This window comes from Eulemur rufifrons, chromosome 14 (genome assembly GCF_041146395.1).
Source record: "Eulemur rufifrons isolate Redbay chromosome 14, OSU_ERuf_1, whole genome shotgun sequence".
In the NCBI taxonomy this organism is placed as follows: domain Eukaryota; kingdom Metazoa; phylum Chordata; class Mammalia; order Primates; family Lemuridae; genus Eulemur; species Eulemur rufifrons.
In genome coordinates this window covers 34,118,108-34,133,392 of record NC_090996.1, presented here as the reverse complement: position 1 = coordinate 34,133,392, position 15,285 = coordinate 34,118,108, and positions in this window count along the sequence as shown.

The following is a 15,285-nucleotide window of genomic DNA, read 5'->3' as shown; positions in this document are numbered from 1 at the left end:
TCTAAGAATCTCGGGACAAGTGAGTCTTCACTTGGGGACTGTGCGTACGCTGTTTCCTTTGCCTTTAGTTCCTGCCGTGCTCCCCGCACTTCCACCTCCTCCCTCTCCCAAGAGCTGCCTGCTCTGCAAGGCCTTCCCTGACAACTTGTGTTGTAATCGTGGGTCTGCCTGCCTGCTAGACTCCATACACTGGGGATGCTCAACCTGGGACCCCCCCCCCCACCAGGGGACGTTTGGCAATGCCTGAAGGTATTTTTAGTTATGACTTGGGGAAAAGAGGGTTGCTCTTGGCCTCTGAAGGGTTCTGCTGACTGTCCTGCAGGCACAGGACAGCCCCCACTACAGTCATCTGGCCCAACGTGTCATTTGTGCTGAGGTTGGGAAATTACTATACACTATATAAGCTCTTTCAGGACAAGAGCCTTGTTTTTCCATCATTTTAGCTTTTGGACTTAGCCCATGCCCAGCCAAGAGAAATAGATGTTCAGTAATTGAATAGTTGGGGACCCCTGCTTTAACTTCCTGGCCCATTTCTGCCTGAATTCAGAGATCTGTGACAGTCTGTTGACCGCACAGACAGGCACTTGTCTTTTGGGCAGAGGTTTATTGAAAGCCCATTGGCCTTTCTCATAGCTTTTGGTGGTCCATTAGGCCCTAATCCCCTTCTGTCTACTAAGTTAAATCATAGAATTTATCTTCAGTATCCAGCCTGCCCCCACCCTACTCCGGCCTGCTGCCTCTCCCTGGTCAGGTGTGCCCCCCCTGCCCACCCCCTTTTTCTAGGCTGATTTCATTGTTGCCCTTTAACATGCAAGTCATAGTCACACCTGTATTAGTTTCCTATTGGTGCAATAACAAATGACCACAAACTTCTCACCATTCTGGAGGTCAGAAGTCCAAAATCAGTTTCACTCAGCTGAAATCAAGCTGTCAGCAGGGCTGGTTCCTTCTGAAGGCTCTGAGAAACAAATCTGTTCCCTTGACTTTGTCAGCTTCTAGTAGCCACCTGCATTCTTCAGCTTATGGCTCCCTCTTCCATCTTCAAAGTACGTCACTCCAGACTGTCATCACATCACCTTCTGGCTCTGACCTTCCTGCCTCCCTCTGATAAGGACTGCTGTGAATACGTTGGGCCCACCAGGATAATCCCCCCATTTCTAGATCCTTAACCTAATAACATCTGCAAAGTTTCTTTGCATATAAGGTAACATTCACAGGTTCCAAGAATTAGGATGTAGACAGGGCAGCCATGAGTCAGCCTGCCACACATGTCTATCTTGAATCAACTTCGTCAGTCAAAGAAGATCTCTCCAAAAAGGGAAGGAGCATAGATTTCCACTTTTCTTATTTATAAGAGTTGGCACAGGGTCTCTTCTTTAAATAAGAGTTTTTTCTTGCTTGGTGTGTTTTGAAGAACCTCTGTGTGTGTGTGTGTGTGTGTGTGTGTGTGTGTCCTTTCTCCTGATTACAAAATCAGTAACTGTTTAATAACTGTCTTTGGGTACCTGTTCAACTGTGGACCTTGAATAAACGTGACAAAATCACCACTCTGAACATCATTCATTTCCAAAAGGTTTCAAGTCTGTGATGCTGCCTCGCCTCCCCTGCCTGGTTTTCCAGGTATAAGGCTCAACTCCAGGTGAGGAGTGTCAGGAAGGGCCCAATGGCTGGAAGAAGGACCGTGGGTGCTACATTCAGACGTAGATGTCCTCCCAGCCCCCTTGCCCATGCATGGTCCACCAGAGGGCCTCAGCCTGAAACACTGACCTGCTGGTTTGCCATCAGCTACCTTTTGCAGCACTCCAGTATAAGAAAAGAGTCTTTCTCCTTTCACATGTAGCCCTTGCCTGTGGAGCAGCCTGTAAGGTTCTGCTGTCTTTTCTGGGCCTTGCCGTATCCTTGCCTATATTGGGGTGGGGCTGACTCCTGTTCAGGATATTTGGTTCCCAGGTCCCCAAGAAGATGAGAGGGGAGAGGAAGCACCAGCAGACAAGTGGGGGTCTGGGCACCGTAGATTTCTCTAAAGAGCATTTTCCATCTATAACAGATGAGGACTTGTGAAACCCAACCCATAATACCATTATCACTGCCAACAAAATTAGCAATAACTCCTGAATACCATCTACTAGACAATATTGAAATTTCCTCCAATTGTTTCTAAAACAAAAAATGCTATTTTTACAGCTTTATTGAGATATATTTCACATACCTGAAAAATCTTACATTTAAAGTGTACTGTAATATATTCTCAGTCGTGCAACTTTTACCACAATTTAATTTTAAAACATTTTCAACAGCTCAAAAAGAAACCCCTTAACCATGAGCAATCACTCCCCATTTCTGTGCCTTCCCTGAAGTCTCCCTCCTCTCACTTAGCATAGTGTCTTCAAGGTCCATCCATGCTGTAGCATGTATGAAGATTTTATTCTTTTTATTGCCAAATAATTCCATTGTATCGGTAGACCACATTCTGTTTATGTATTCATTGATTGGTGGATATTTGGTTGTTTCCACTTTTTGGCTATTATAAATAATGCTGCTATGAATATTGACATTACAAGTTTTTATGTTGTCTTTTCTCTTGGGTATATACCTAGAGGTAGAATTGCTGGGTTATATGGTAGTTCTATGTTTAACTTTTTTAGGAAGTACCAAACTGTTTCCCAAAGTGGCTGTACCATTTTACATCCTACCAGCAGTATATGAGAGTTCCAGTTTCCCCACATCCTCACCAGTACTTGCTATTGTCTGTCTTTTTGATTATAGCCATCCTAATGGGTGAAGTGGTATCTCGTGATTTTGATTTTCATTTCTCTAATGACCAATGATGTTGGGCATCTTTTCATGTGTTTACCGGCCATTTTGTATCTGCTTTGAAGAAATGGCTATTCAAAACTTCTGCCCATTTTTTAATTGGGTTGTCTTTTTATTATTGAGTTATAAGGATTCTTTAAATATTCTGTAATCCAGTCCTTATCAGATACATGATTTGCAAATATTTTCTCCCATTCTGCTATAATATACTTTTACACAATTGCAGTACATCTCTTTAAAAGACCTGTCACCTGCCAAAATACAAGACCAAATTGTCCCGACTCCTGAATTATCCAGTGAAACAGCATGGCATTCCTGTGAATGGATAATGAGGTTTGGGGTCCTTTTGGCACCACTTAGACCAGTTCCTGGCAGCCTTTCAGGTTACATCATGGCCACAGGATACCCACTACTTCAGTCACACATGGCTCAAAATTTTTTAATGGAAAAAAAATTTTTTTAATTTAGAGTAGTTCTGTTTAGGGTCTTTTTTTTTTTTCTTGTTTTTTTTTTTTTTTTTTTTTGCTTGTTTGTTTTGTTTTGTTTTGTTTGTTTGTTTTTTGAGACAGAGTCTCACTCTGTTGCCCGGGCTAGAGTGCTGTGGCGTCAGCCTAGCTCACAGCAACCTCAAACTCCTGGGCTCAAATGATCCTCCTGCCTCACCCTCCCAAGTAGCTGGGACTACAGGCATGCGCCACCATGCCCGGCTAGTTTTTTCTATATATATTTTTAGTTGTCCAGCTAATTTCTTTCTATTTTTAGTAGAGATGGTCTCGCTCTTGCTCAGGCTGGTCTCGAACTCCTGAGCTCAAACAATCCACCCACCTCAGCCTCCCAGAGTGCTAGGATTACAGGTGTGAGCCACCGCGCCTGGCCTTAGGCTCTTGAATAAACAATTTTCCACTGTACTAAAAATATTCATTGATCACTTAACAAGCAACAGACATTGCTAAGTGCTTTATGTACAGGACCTCATTTAATTCTTTTTTTTTTTTTTTGTTGTTGTTGTTGTTGTTGTTGTTGAGACAGCGTCTCACTTTGTTGCCAAGGCTAGAGTGAGTGCCGTGGCGTCAGCTTAGCTCACAGCAACCTCAGACTCCTCGGCTTAAGCGATCCTACTGCCTCAGCCTCCCGAGTAGCTGGGACTACAGGCATGCGCCACTATGCCCGGCTAATTTTTTCTATATAGATTTTTAGTTGTCCATATAATGTCTTTCTATTTTTAGTAGAGACGGGGTCTCGCTCAGGCTGGTTTCGAACTCCTGACCTTGAGCAATCCACCCGCCTCGGCCTCCCAGAGTGCTAGGATTACAGGCGTGAGCCACCACGCCCGGCCCTCATTTAATTCTTAAAACAACCCTGGAGATAGTTATTGTCCCCATTTGAGAGAGAAAGAAATTACAAGTTCAGAGAGTTTAAATAACTCGCTAGACCACAACAACTTGTAAACAGCCCTACAATTAGGACTAGGTCTGATTTCTAAGTCTGTGTTTTTAATCACTGTGCTGCAAATGACTCCCTCTGTGTTGCCCGACAGAGATGGGGGTCTGGGCTGGTGGATCTTATTGAACCTACCAAAGCCCTGAAGTCCGGAGGGATGTAGGATGAGAAAGACGAGCTGAGAAAGCAAAGCCCCTGAGGACGCAAGTCAGTGGGGAGAGGAGACTGAGATACCTGAGCTTTGAGGAGTAGCCCAAGAACAGAATTCTAGCCAGGCTTTTCTGATTTAGGGCTGCATCTGAGTCCACCCCCAGCAGCTTGACTCTTTCAAGATGGAACAGGAACACCTAAAAGATTTACAGGGGACACACTCTAAGAATACTGTAGGCAGAATGAATAGGCAAAATGTGGTCTATCCATACAACGGACTATTATCCAGCCATAGAAAAGAATGGAGCACTGACAGACACTACAACATGGCTGAACCCTGAAAACATTATGCTGAGTGAGAAAAGCCAGACACAGAAGACCACATATCATGAATCCATTTCTATGCAATGTCCAGAGTAAGCAAATCCATAGATTTGCATACAATTTCTGTTGCATAGAAAACAAATAAGCAATTGCCAGGGACTATGGTGAGGGAGAATGGAGAGTGACAGCTAAAAGGTACTGGGTTTATTTCTGGGGTGAGGGTTGCACAACCTTGTGAATGTACTGAATCGTACGCTTTTAAAGGGTAGAATTTATGATGTGAATTATATATCTCAATTAAAAAGAAAACATGGTGGACAACTCCACAGCCTGAAGCCTTGACCCCAGGCCCCACAGCCAGTGACCCAGTGCGCAGGGCAGGAATTGTAGCTGCTTCTCAGGTCAGGGCAGTGGAAACAGAGTGGTCAGCTGGTGGCCCAGCACCCTTGTCCTGGTGCTGCTCCCAGACCCTGTGTCCCCAGTTCCAGCCAGGTTCCTGTGACACTTGCCTTCTCACTGCTTAGAACCGGTGCATTTCTGAGCCTCTCTGTAGGTTCCACCCAGGATCAACGGGCTGAGTCAGTGCAAAGCACTCCTGTGCACCCGCACCAGCAAAGGCACCCTCAAATATATCGCACCTCAGAAGTTGGACAGGAAGGGGCGGTGGTTCAGCTATAGCCACTGGGATTCTGAGGACAGAAGTGTTAGAGGAAGCTCTCCAAATGTCACTCCTGGCCCCAGAAGCTTGATGGACCCGATAAGGGCAGAGCCACCCCAAGAACTGACCTTGTTCCTGGGGGTGACTTGGGGCTTAGCAGGGCTCCATGAACAAACCAGGGGGTGGAATCTGTCCCAAGCTAAAACCAAGGCATGGGTTTACACCCAGCTCTGTCATTTTCCAGCCTGCAACCCCGGATATGTCGTTTAAATTCTCCAAACCTATTTCTTCCACTGGAAATGGGAGACTTGCCCTGCTTCTCTCACATGATTGGCGAAGAGGAAACGTGTATGTGAAAGCGTTTTGTTTTCTGGAAAGGATCTTATAAAAGGAAGACGAAATTGTCAGTCACATGAAACCAAGCACCTTGAAATCTCCCGATAAGCTCTTTGGGTCCAAGTACTCAGGCCTGGAATGACCACAGAGGCCCACAGAGGACTTGAGGGAAGAAAAGTCCTATTTTCCTGACTTAGCACTTGCTGAGACTGTGGTCACAGGAGATAATGTCCTGGAAAGGGAGAATAATTTCTCCAAAGGGCTGTTTATTAATAAAATTGGTGTCCTATAAAAGGGTGGCCCAAAGCAGAATAACCTCCCTTTCTCCCCTCATTCACAGCCCCTGTTTCTTCCATGGCCCTTCCTGCTGTCTTGTTTGTTTGTTTTAGAGACAGGTCTCACTGCATCCCCCAGGCTGGCGTGCACTGGCACAGTCATAGCTCACTGTAACCTCGAACTCCTGGGCTCAAGTGATGCTCCTACTCAGCCTCCTGAGTAGCTGGGACTACAGATGCCACCACCACGCCCAGCCGGCCGTTCCTGTGATGTATCCTCAGGTTCAGAGTCTCTCCTCAGCCATGTCCAGTCTACTAACAGGCTCATCAAAGGCAGTCTTCATTTCTGCTGGGTGTTTCTGATCTCTAGCCTTTACTTGTGGTTCTTTCTTAGGATTTCATCCCTCTGGGGACACTGCCCATCTGCTCTTGCATGCCGTCCCCTTTATCCATTAGAGCCTTCGCGTACAAATCATCGTTTTAAATTCCAGATCTGATCATTTCAGCACGCCTGCCGTGTCTGGTTCCGCTGCTCGCTCTGTCTCTTCAAACTGTCGTTTGCTTTTTGGGATGCCGTGTAATTTCTTCTTGTGAGCTGGACATGATGTGCTGGGTGAAAGGAACTGCTGTGCAAAGGCCTCTAGTGGTGTGGCGGTGAGGTGTGGGGGAGGGGAAGCGTTCTGTAGTCCTATGAGTAGGTCTCAGCCTTTTGTTCAGCCTGCCCCCCAAGACTGGGAATGTCACACGTGTCTGGTTTTCTCTCCCCTCCTTAGGTGGGACAGGATGGGCAGAGAGGGCTGGAGTCAGATATTTCCCCTCCCCCAGGTCAGCCAGGCTCCGCTAAAACCCCACCAGGGCAGGCTGCAGTTAAGCAGTTTCTCCCGAGAGCAGGCTCCCTAAGAACAGAGTCCTCTGTCCTATTTCAGTGTGGTTCCCTTCTCTGACATTTCCGTGAGAACACGGTGGGGCTCCTGTAGGTAAAACTCACACAGCGGCGGGGGCCCCAGTGACTGAGTCCCCGTGGAGTTTTGAACTATCAGACGTGTCCACACTGAGCCCCAGCGATTACGGTTCAGGTTTTCCTTCCCCAGCACCGGTGTCCTTGGAGGTAACTCTGGGAAGTTGTCAATCTCTGTATCTGCCTTTTTGTTTCCAATTTAGGAGGCAACTGTTTGCCCTGTGACTTCACTTCTCTTACAGATCTAAGGATTGCTGGTTTCTTGTTTTCAGTTTGTTCAGCTTTTTACTTGTCATTAGGATGGAGTGACAGCGTCCAAGCTCCCTACATTCAGAACCAGAAACCAGAAGTCCCTTCATGCTGTTCTCACTTACTTTTTACATTGGCTTTTTAAAATGTAATTTTTTATTGTGGTAAGATATACATAGCATATAATGTGTTGTTTTAACCATTCTTAAGTGTGCAGTTCCGCGGCATTGGGTACATTCACATTGTTGTGCAACCATCATCCATCTCTAGAAATTTTCTCTTTCCAAACTGAAACTCCATCCCCATTAAACACTAAAACTCCCCATCCCTCGCTCCCCCAGCCCCTGGCAACCACCATTCTGTTCCCTGTCCCCACGGATTTGACTACTCTGCGTACTTCATACATGTGGAATACAGTATTTGTCCTTTTTTTTTTTTTTGGTAGAGACGGGGTCTTACTCTTGCTCAGGCTGGTTTCAAACTCCTGACCTCAAGCGATCCTCCTGCCTCGGCCTCCCAGAGTGTTAGGATTTGTCCTTTCGTGTCTGTCTTCCTTCACTTAGCACAGTGCTTTAATTCATGCCGTAGCATGTGTCAAGAATTTCCTTCCTTTTTAAGGCGAACACTCCACTGCATGTCTGTACCACATTTTGCTTATCTGTTTATCCGCCAGTGGACCTTAGGGTTGTTTCCAGCTTTTGGCTATTGTGAATAATGTGCTTCTTACTTTTTACAAATACATAGTTTTCAGAAACAAAATGAAAAGTTCTCCACAGGGCCATCAGAGTCTTCAGAGAGTGGCATTGTACATTAGTGTCCCTGGAGTACCTGAAAGCAGGAATAGGGGAAGAGGTCTAGGAAGGGGCTTGCCTGGAGCACAGGGGTGGGGAGTGAGGAGAGCAGGATGGCAGAAGGAGGTCTGTCCCAACAGGAACAGCTTTAAGGAGAGCAGAAGATCCAAAGGTGAAGGTTACAAATTAGGGCTTAACTGGGTCCACCTTGGAGGTATGAGGTCATGCGAACATGGGCATGTCTGTGTGTGTGTGTGTGTGTGTGTGTGTGCGTGCATGCGTGGCAGGTGACACCTGTACTGAGGACATAGCTTTGTCATGAGAGGACAGGGGCAGTGTCCCATGTTCAACAGGAGGGAAGTTCCAAGCTGATGGATTCTAAGGACTCTGTCCCATAGTCCTAGGAAACAGAGAAGCCCAGGAACTGACACAGAGACATACAGGCCATATGGAGCAAGGGGTTCTGGGTCCCAGACAATGTCGTGAGGAAGAGTTTTAAGTCACTTGTTTTTTTTTTTTTTGTTTGTTTGTTTTGTTTTTGAGACAGAGTCCCACTCTGTTGCCCAGGGCTAGAGTGCCGTGGCGTCAGCCTAGCTCACAGCAACCTCAAACTCTTGGGCTCAAGCGATCCTCCTGCCTCAGCCTCTGGAGTAGCTGGGACTACAGGCATGTGCCACAATGCCCGGCTAATTTCTTCTATATATTTTTAGTTGTCCGGTTAATTTCTTTCTATTTTTTAGTAGAGACGGGGTCTTGCTCTTGCTCAGTCTGGTCTCGAACTCCTGACCTCGAGCGATCCTCCCGCCTCGGCCTCCCAGAGTGCTAGGATTACAGGCGTGAGCCACCATGCCCGGCCAAGTCACTTGTCTTAACCTTTTGGAAGACCTTAAGCAGTGCTGGGAGACCATTCAGTGTAGCCAATTGTGTATGAACTTTGGTTTTCGATAGACTTAGATCCAATCCTGGCTCTAGTTACCCTGTTTCTACAGCTACAAAATGAGAACACTGCTACCTGCTTCAGAAGGTTTAAATGAGAGGACCTGATTATGTGCCTCCAGAGTAGCGAGTGCCCTGCCACCCTAAGGCAACAGCTACATGGGGCATAAAAATGCCTCAGCGCTCAAGAGGCTGGTCCCCTAGGGGTGGCTCACATAGGACTGGTCCAGCCACCACCAGAAGTGCCAACCAGTGGGCAAGGCAAAACTGGCAGGTGATCATTTTTGCATCTGACCACTCCATAATCTTCTTGACAAACCTTTTCAAAATCAGTTTATTGCAGGAAGAAGAAACAAGATTGTCCACACTCTACCTGTGGCATAGATCTTTCTACCACACCCTGCTAGACTATCACCCAAGCTCTTGTTAAGGAATTTTCCTAGAAGGGAAACTTGCCACTTGACACAGTGAAACATTTCTTTGGGGGACTGTCCTAGTTGTTTTAGGTTCTAATAGGCTGGACTTTCAGCCATGCAGGCCTTTGCCCCTGGAGTCTTTGTTGCTCCCATGAATACTTTGGAGAGGGAATGGACAGGGGTGAGGGAAAGGGAAATGAAGGGATCATGTTCTAGCCTCTAGAAAACCCCACACAAATTAAGCACTTTGTAAATATCTGTCAACCTGAACTGCTCTGAATGCAGGGAAGGAGCATGCCAGGTAGCGTATTTTAGGGAGAAGGTTAAATAAAGCATCTTGGGGACCCAGAAACCTCCAGAGAGCATGCCCTGGGATGTCCAGTTCTGAGGCATATATATACCACACTGAACAGGATGATTTCCTGGGAAAGACAGTCTATTCTAGAAGAGGACAATGAGAGTCCTCTCTGATCTAGGATTTGGAGAAATCAAAGGTGTGGCTGTTGGAGATCACACCAGAAGTCAGGAATGTGTCCTCAGGTAAGGAGAAATGGAGCTGAGCAGAAAGTTCTCCCAGATGGAGAAGTTTGTTCCCAGAGAGTAACAGGACCTCCTGAGGCAGGAGGAGGGATGAGGAGCCTAGTTACAGCCTGCGCTGGCAGAGGAGCTGGGCAGGAAGTTCGCCTCTGGAAGGCAGGCTTGCGTCTGCTCCTCTTTCATCTTGATTTTCTGGCAGGCCACAGCCCTTCCCCAAACCCTGATGAAAATGCTCTTGTGCTCAGTTCTTTGAAACACATTCTGGAAATTTTCCATTTGCGCCAGGTGGGTTCTATGGAAGGAAACTGTGCCTAAACCAGAGCATGTCTTTTTTTATTTTTATTTATTTATTCTTTGGGGAACTATATTATTATACTAACATCTAGTTTATTTGATTTTTATTTGGTTTGGACAGTATGGAGCAAATTCTAACACAGAGATGAGTTACAAATGCTGACAGTTTTAACAGTTCATCCTGCAAGATATTCTTTGAACAGAGAAAGCAAAACCAGCTTTATTATAAAGTCTGCACAAAAATAAGGTAAGCTGGTAGCATAAATTATTTTCATGCCTCTGACAGGTTAAAAATTTTGCATATTATATATTTAAATACATATTTTATTGCAACTAAAAATATATATTTCACCTTTTTTTTACTTCAAAGGTTATTTTGTTAATAGAGATATAATTCACATTCCATAAAATTCCATAAAATCCTTTTAAAGTGTATAGTTCAGTGGTTTTTAGTGTATTCACAAAGTTGTGCAATCAGACATAGGTCTTGTTGAGAAACAAAGATGACTTCCTGACAAGGCATGTTAGCTGATCACATGGCTAGCATGCTGCTGCAGTGGGACCTGACCAGGAGACAGCTTGGGATAGTAGAAAAGGCCCTAGGCTAGGAGCTTGAAGACCTGGGTGCCATTTAAGTGCTGCAACTAGCCAGTTACTGAGCCTGTGACACCCACACCGCAATTTCCTTATCTGTAAAATGAGGGGGTTACACAAAATGCTCTCTCATTTTCTTTTTAGTTCTACTCTGAGCTGCCCATATATACCTCAAATGTTTGGTTCTGCCTTGAGCCAAAATAATGGTGAACTCAGAGCTTGGGGAGGTGGATTCTTGTGGAGGCCTAGGATTCAGAAGACCTGGGGGAGGAGGATGCAGAAGGAAAATGTGCTCAGAGTTTGCCCCCACCTACTTTTCCCAAGGAGATGAGCCCATCACGTATCTGTGTTCACTGTCTGGGTCACCCCCTGACCCCTCTCACCCAACACCCTAGTTTCTGGGCTCTCTCTGCAAATCTTCCATCAGGGTTGCTGCCTCTTGTCACCCTCAGGATGCTGGTCCTGAACCCAGTCTGGATCTCAGGATGCTCAGGGGTGCTCCAGCTCCAGCAGTTCCAGCATCTGCTCCCTGATGGGCATCTCTGGCCTTAGCAGTTCCCAGAAGTGGCTGAGAGCCTCCCTGGCCCAGCTACCTTCTTGTGACAGAGGAGTCTAATGCACTAATGACGGTTTCAGGACCAGGATCATGATTTTGCTGGTTGGATTCCTGCCCCCAGATGGCATCTTGTATCAGGAGGCATTCCAGTTCTGAAGGGGAGGGAAGTCCAGGGTACCTAAGTTTACATTCATCTTATGGCTCAGGGGACAGCCTCATACCAGCTAGGGCTGGCCCTGCGAATGTCACACTCTGATCTCTCTGTAGGGTGTGGTTGGGCATCTAGGTTTGCCAATTTCTGATCATTTTTCCCTGGAAATAGTGACAGTACAGGTAAGCAGGAAAAGCTTAGTGTACGTGGGGTCAGCTGACACAGTAGCTGAGGCCCTTACCTTTGCTGAAGTTTCCAACTATTTGACACCAAATCATTATTTAGCTCTTAGCGCTCCTCACAAGAAAACGGGCTCCCTGACCTCCAGGGCTAGGTGAATTCCTCTTATACCTTCTCATATAGCAAAACGTAACTCGTCTTTATGGCACTGACCAGAGCTGCAATTTCACACTTACTTGTGATTTAGGCATCTCCCTTTCTGAATGTGAACTCAAAAGGCTAGAGATCGCTCCACAAAGCTATTAATACTAACCATCACGTCACCCAAACCGAACTTCAAAGTCATCGCTGACTCCCTGTTCTCACTTACCCCACCAATTGTCACTGTTCTCTCCTCCATCTGTCAGGAAGTCACCTGCTCTTCCTCATTCGCGTGACCCCCACTACAGGCCCTCATCTCTCACACGTTCGATTCCAACAGCCTCCCGAGTGTCTGTCGTCTCGGGGCTCAGCCCAGTCCGAGCACTTGGATGCAGAGTTATCCTCACGATGCTGATTACAGCAAAACCCTGTCCCTGTCTTCCCGCCCCGACACTGCACTGGGGGCAGCGCCCACCGAGGAAGGGGCGGCGCGCGGGGGCGCTCACGGCCGCGGAACACGCCTCCTCCGCTGGGCCCGGTACTTCGTAGGCGGGAGGGGATGGGGTTCCGCGGGGACTTACGCGCCCCCATCCCTGGGAACACCCTGACATCGGACCAGGGTCCGACGGGTCAGGATCTTGCTGCGGAACCAGCCTTGGGGCGGAATGAACCTAGTAAGCTCTTCCGGAAAGCAGCACCAGCGGGTAAAGCGGCCCGAGGCTGAGGAGGGGGCGGGGCCTCTGCAGGGAGTACTCGGACCGTTCTCCTCTGATTGGGCCGCCTGGCGCCCACCCCGAAGAATTCTGCCCTCCTATTGTCTGTAGTGGCTGTCAGTATGAAGAGGGGGCCGGGACGTCGTGGTGTCCTCTGGGAAATGTAGTCCTCGCCGGCTCCGCTCCGCAGACCTTGCGCGGTTGCTATCTTAGGGCAGTTGAGACTGGACTGAAAAAGCTGTCCTGGAGGTTCATTCTTTAAGCTCGTTCAGTCATATGACAAGTATATATTGAATGCCGACTACACGCCAAGGCAACATTAGGTGCTGGAGGTACCGTGAGGAACCCAGACGACGTGCACCCTCTCTTAGACCAGTCCAGAGGGCGAAACAGACCCGAATAAAATAATTACACAAACAAATGTAAAACGGCAACTATAACTGCTAAGAAGAAATATTAAACAGGAATGACGCGATAGTGAGTGAGTGGGGAAGGATCTAATTTACACAGGAAGGTCAGGGCGCCCCCAGCTTTCTCCTTCCAGAGCGGTCACTTGATGGCGGCAGTGATTCCTCACAGAGACACCTCACAGCATCTCCCTTGACCCTTGCATGTTTTGAGGTAGACGCTATGATTGTCTTCTTGGCATTGGAGGAAACTGATATTCAATCTCTTTTTTTTTTCTTATGGAGTTTGCACAGCTCATAGGAAGCTGAGCGATTTAGTAACACACCTTCAACGCACCTTCCAGTGTGTCTCCTACTTCCCAACATACCCAACGATCTAGCCCTATTTCTCATGTGTTAAAATGTGATGAAAGTGGTGAAATAATCCAGGAAAAGTGCTCAGCACAGAAGGGCTGGCACATAACCTGCTTTTGATTAGTGTTAGCCATTTTTTTCTCTATTCTAATTACCTCTCTGATTCTCTCCTTCCCTTTACCTGTTGTTTTTTAGTATTCATTCATTCATTTTTAGAGACAAGAGTCTCGCTCTGTCTCCCAGGCTGGAGTGCAGTGGTGCGATCATAGCTCTCTACAACCTCGAACGAGGGCCCAAGAGATCCTCCTGCCTCAGCCTCCCAAGTAGCTGGGACTACAGGCAAGTAGCTGGGACTACAGGCCTGCACCACATCGCCCAGCTAATTTTTCTAGTTTTTGTAGAGATGGGATTTTGCTTATTTCCCAGGCTCCTCTTGAACTCCTGGCCTCAAGCGATCCTCCCTCCTCAGCCACCCAACCCACAACACCTTGCCAATTTGCTGGTATTTTTATTGAGGATTTTTGCATTTTTGTTCATCAGAGATATTGGCTTGTAGTTTTCATTTCTTGTGGTGTCTTTGGCCTCGGTATCATTTTATGATTTTATAAAATGTGCTTGGAAATACTCTACTTCTGTTTTTTTCAATGAGTTTAAGAAGGATTAGTATTAATTCTTCTTTGAGTGTTTGGTAGAATTCAGCCATGAAACCATTGGCCCTGGGCTTTTCCTTGTTGGGAAGTTTTTGTTTGTTTATTTTTACTACTCCCTTAAAACAGCATGAAAGGAGCTTTTTGATTACTACTTCAACCTCCTCATTTGCTATTGGTCTGTTCATGCTTTCAATTTCTTTCTGATTCAGTATTGGTAGGTTGTATGTTTCTAGGAACATAACCATTTCCTCTATGCTATCCAATTGTTGGCATCTAATTGTTAATAATTGTCCCTTATACTCCTTTTTATTTCTGAGGAATATATTGTCCTGTCTCCTCTTTCATTTTTTATTTATTTGAGTCTTCTTCTTAGTCTACCTAAGAGTTTGTCAGTTTTAATTTTTCAATAGACAAACTTAGTTTTGTTGATTTTTTCCTATAGTTTTCTATTTTCTACCTTATTTATTTATATTCTGATCTTTATTATTTCCTTCCTTCTGCTAATTTTGGGTTTAGTTTGTTCTTTTGCTAACTCACAGTTAGGTTGTTTATATGAGATCTTTCTATTTTTTTGATGCAGGCATTTATTGCTATAAATTTCCCTCTTAGTAGTACTTTTTTTGCATCTATTCCTTTTTTAATTCCTCTTTGTCCCAGTGGCTGTTCAAGAGTGTGTTATTTAGTTTCCAGGTATTTGTGAATTTTCCTGTTTCTTACTATTACTGATTCCTAGTTTCATTCTATTGTGGTAACAAGAGATACCTGGTATGATTTCAATCTTCTTGAATTTGTTAAAATTTGTTTTGTGATATAACATGTGATCTATCCTGGAGAATGTTCTGTGTGTGCTTGAAAAATAATGTGTATTTTTTTTCTGTTGTGTGAAAAGTTCTGTACATGTCTGTTAGGGAAATTTGGTCTGTAGTGTTGTTCAAATGTGCTACATTTCATTGATTTTCTGTATGGATGTTCTGTCCATTACTGAAAGTGGAGTGTTGAAGTTTTCTACTATTATTGCATTGCTATCAATTTCTCCTTTCAGATTTGTCAATATTTGCTCTATATTCTTAAGTGCTTTGATATTAGGGGTGTGTGTACATATATATACAATTATTATATCTTCCTGCCGAACTGTTTTACCATCATGTAATAACCTTCTTTGTTTTTAGAGATGGTTTTTGATGTAAAATCCATTTTGTCTAAGTATAGCCACTCCTGCTTTCTTTTGATTATCATTTGCATGGAATATCTTTTTCTGTCCCTTCACTTTCAGCCTATGTGTGTCCTTGAATCTAAAGTGAGTGTCTTATAGACAACTTACAGTTGGATATTACTTTTTTATCCATTCAGCCAGTCTTTAT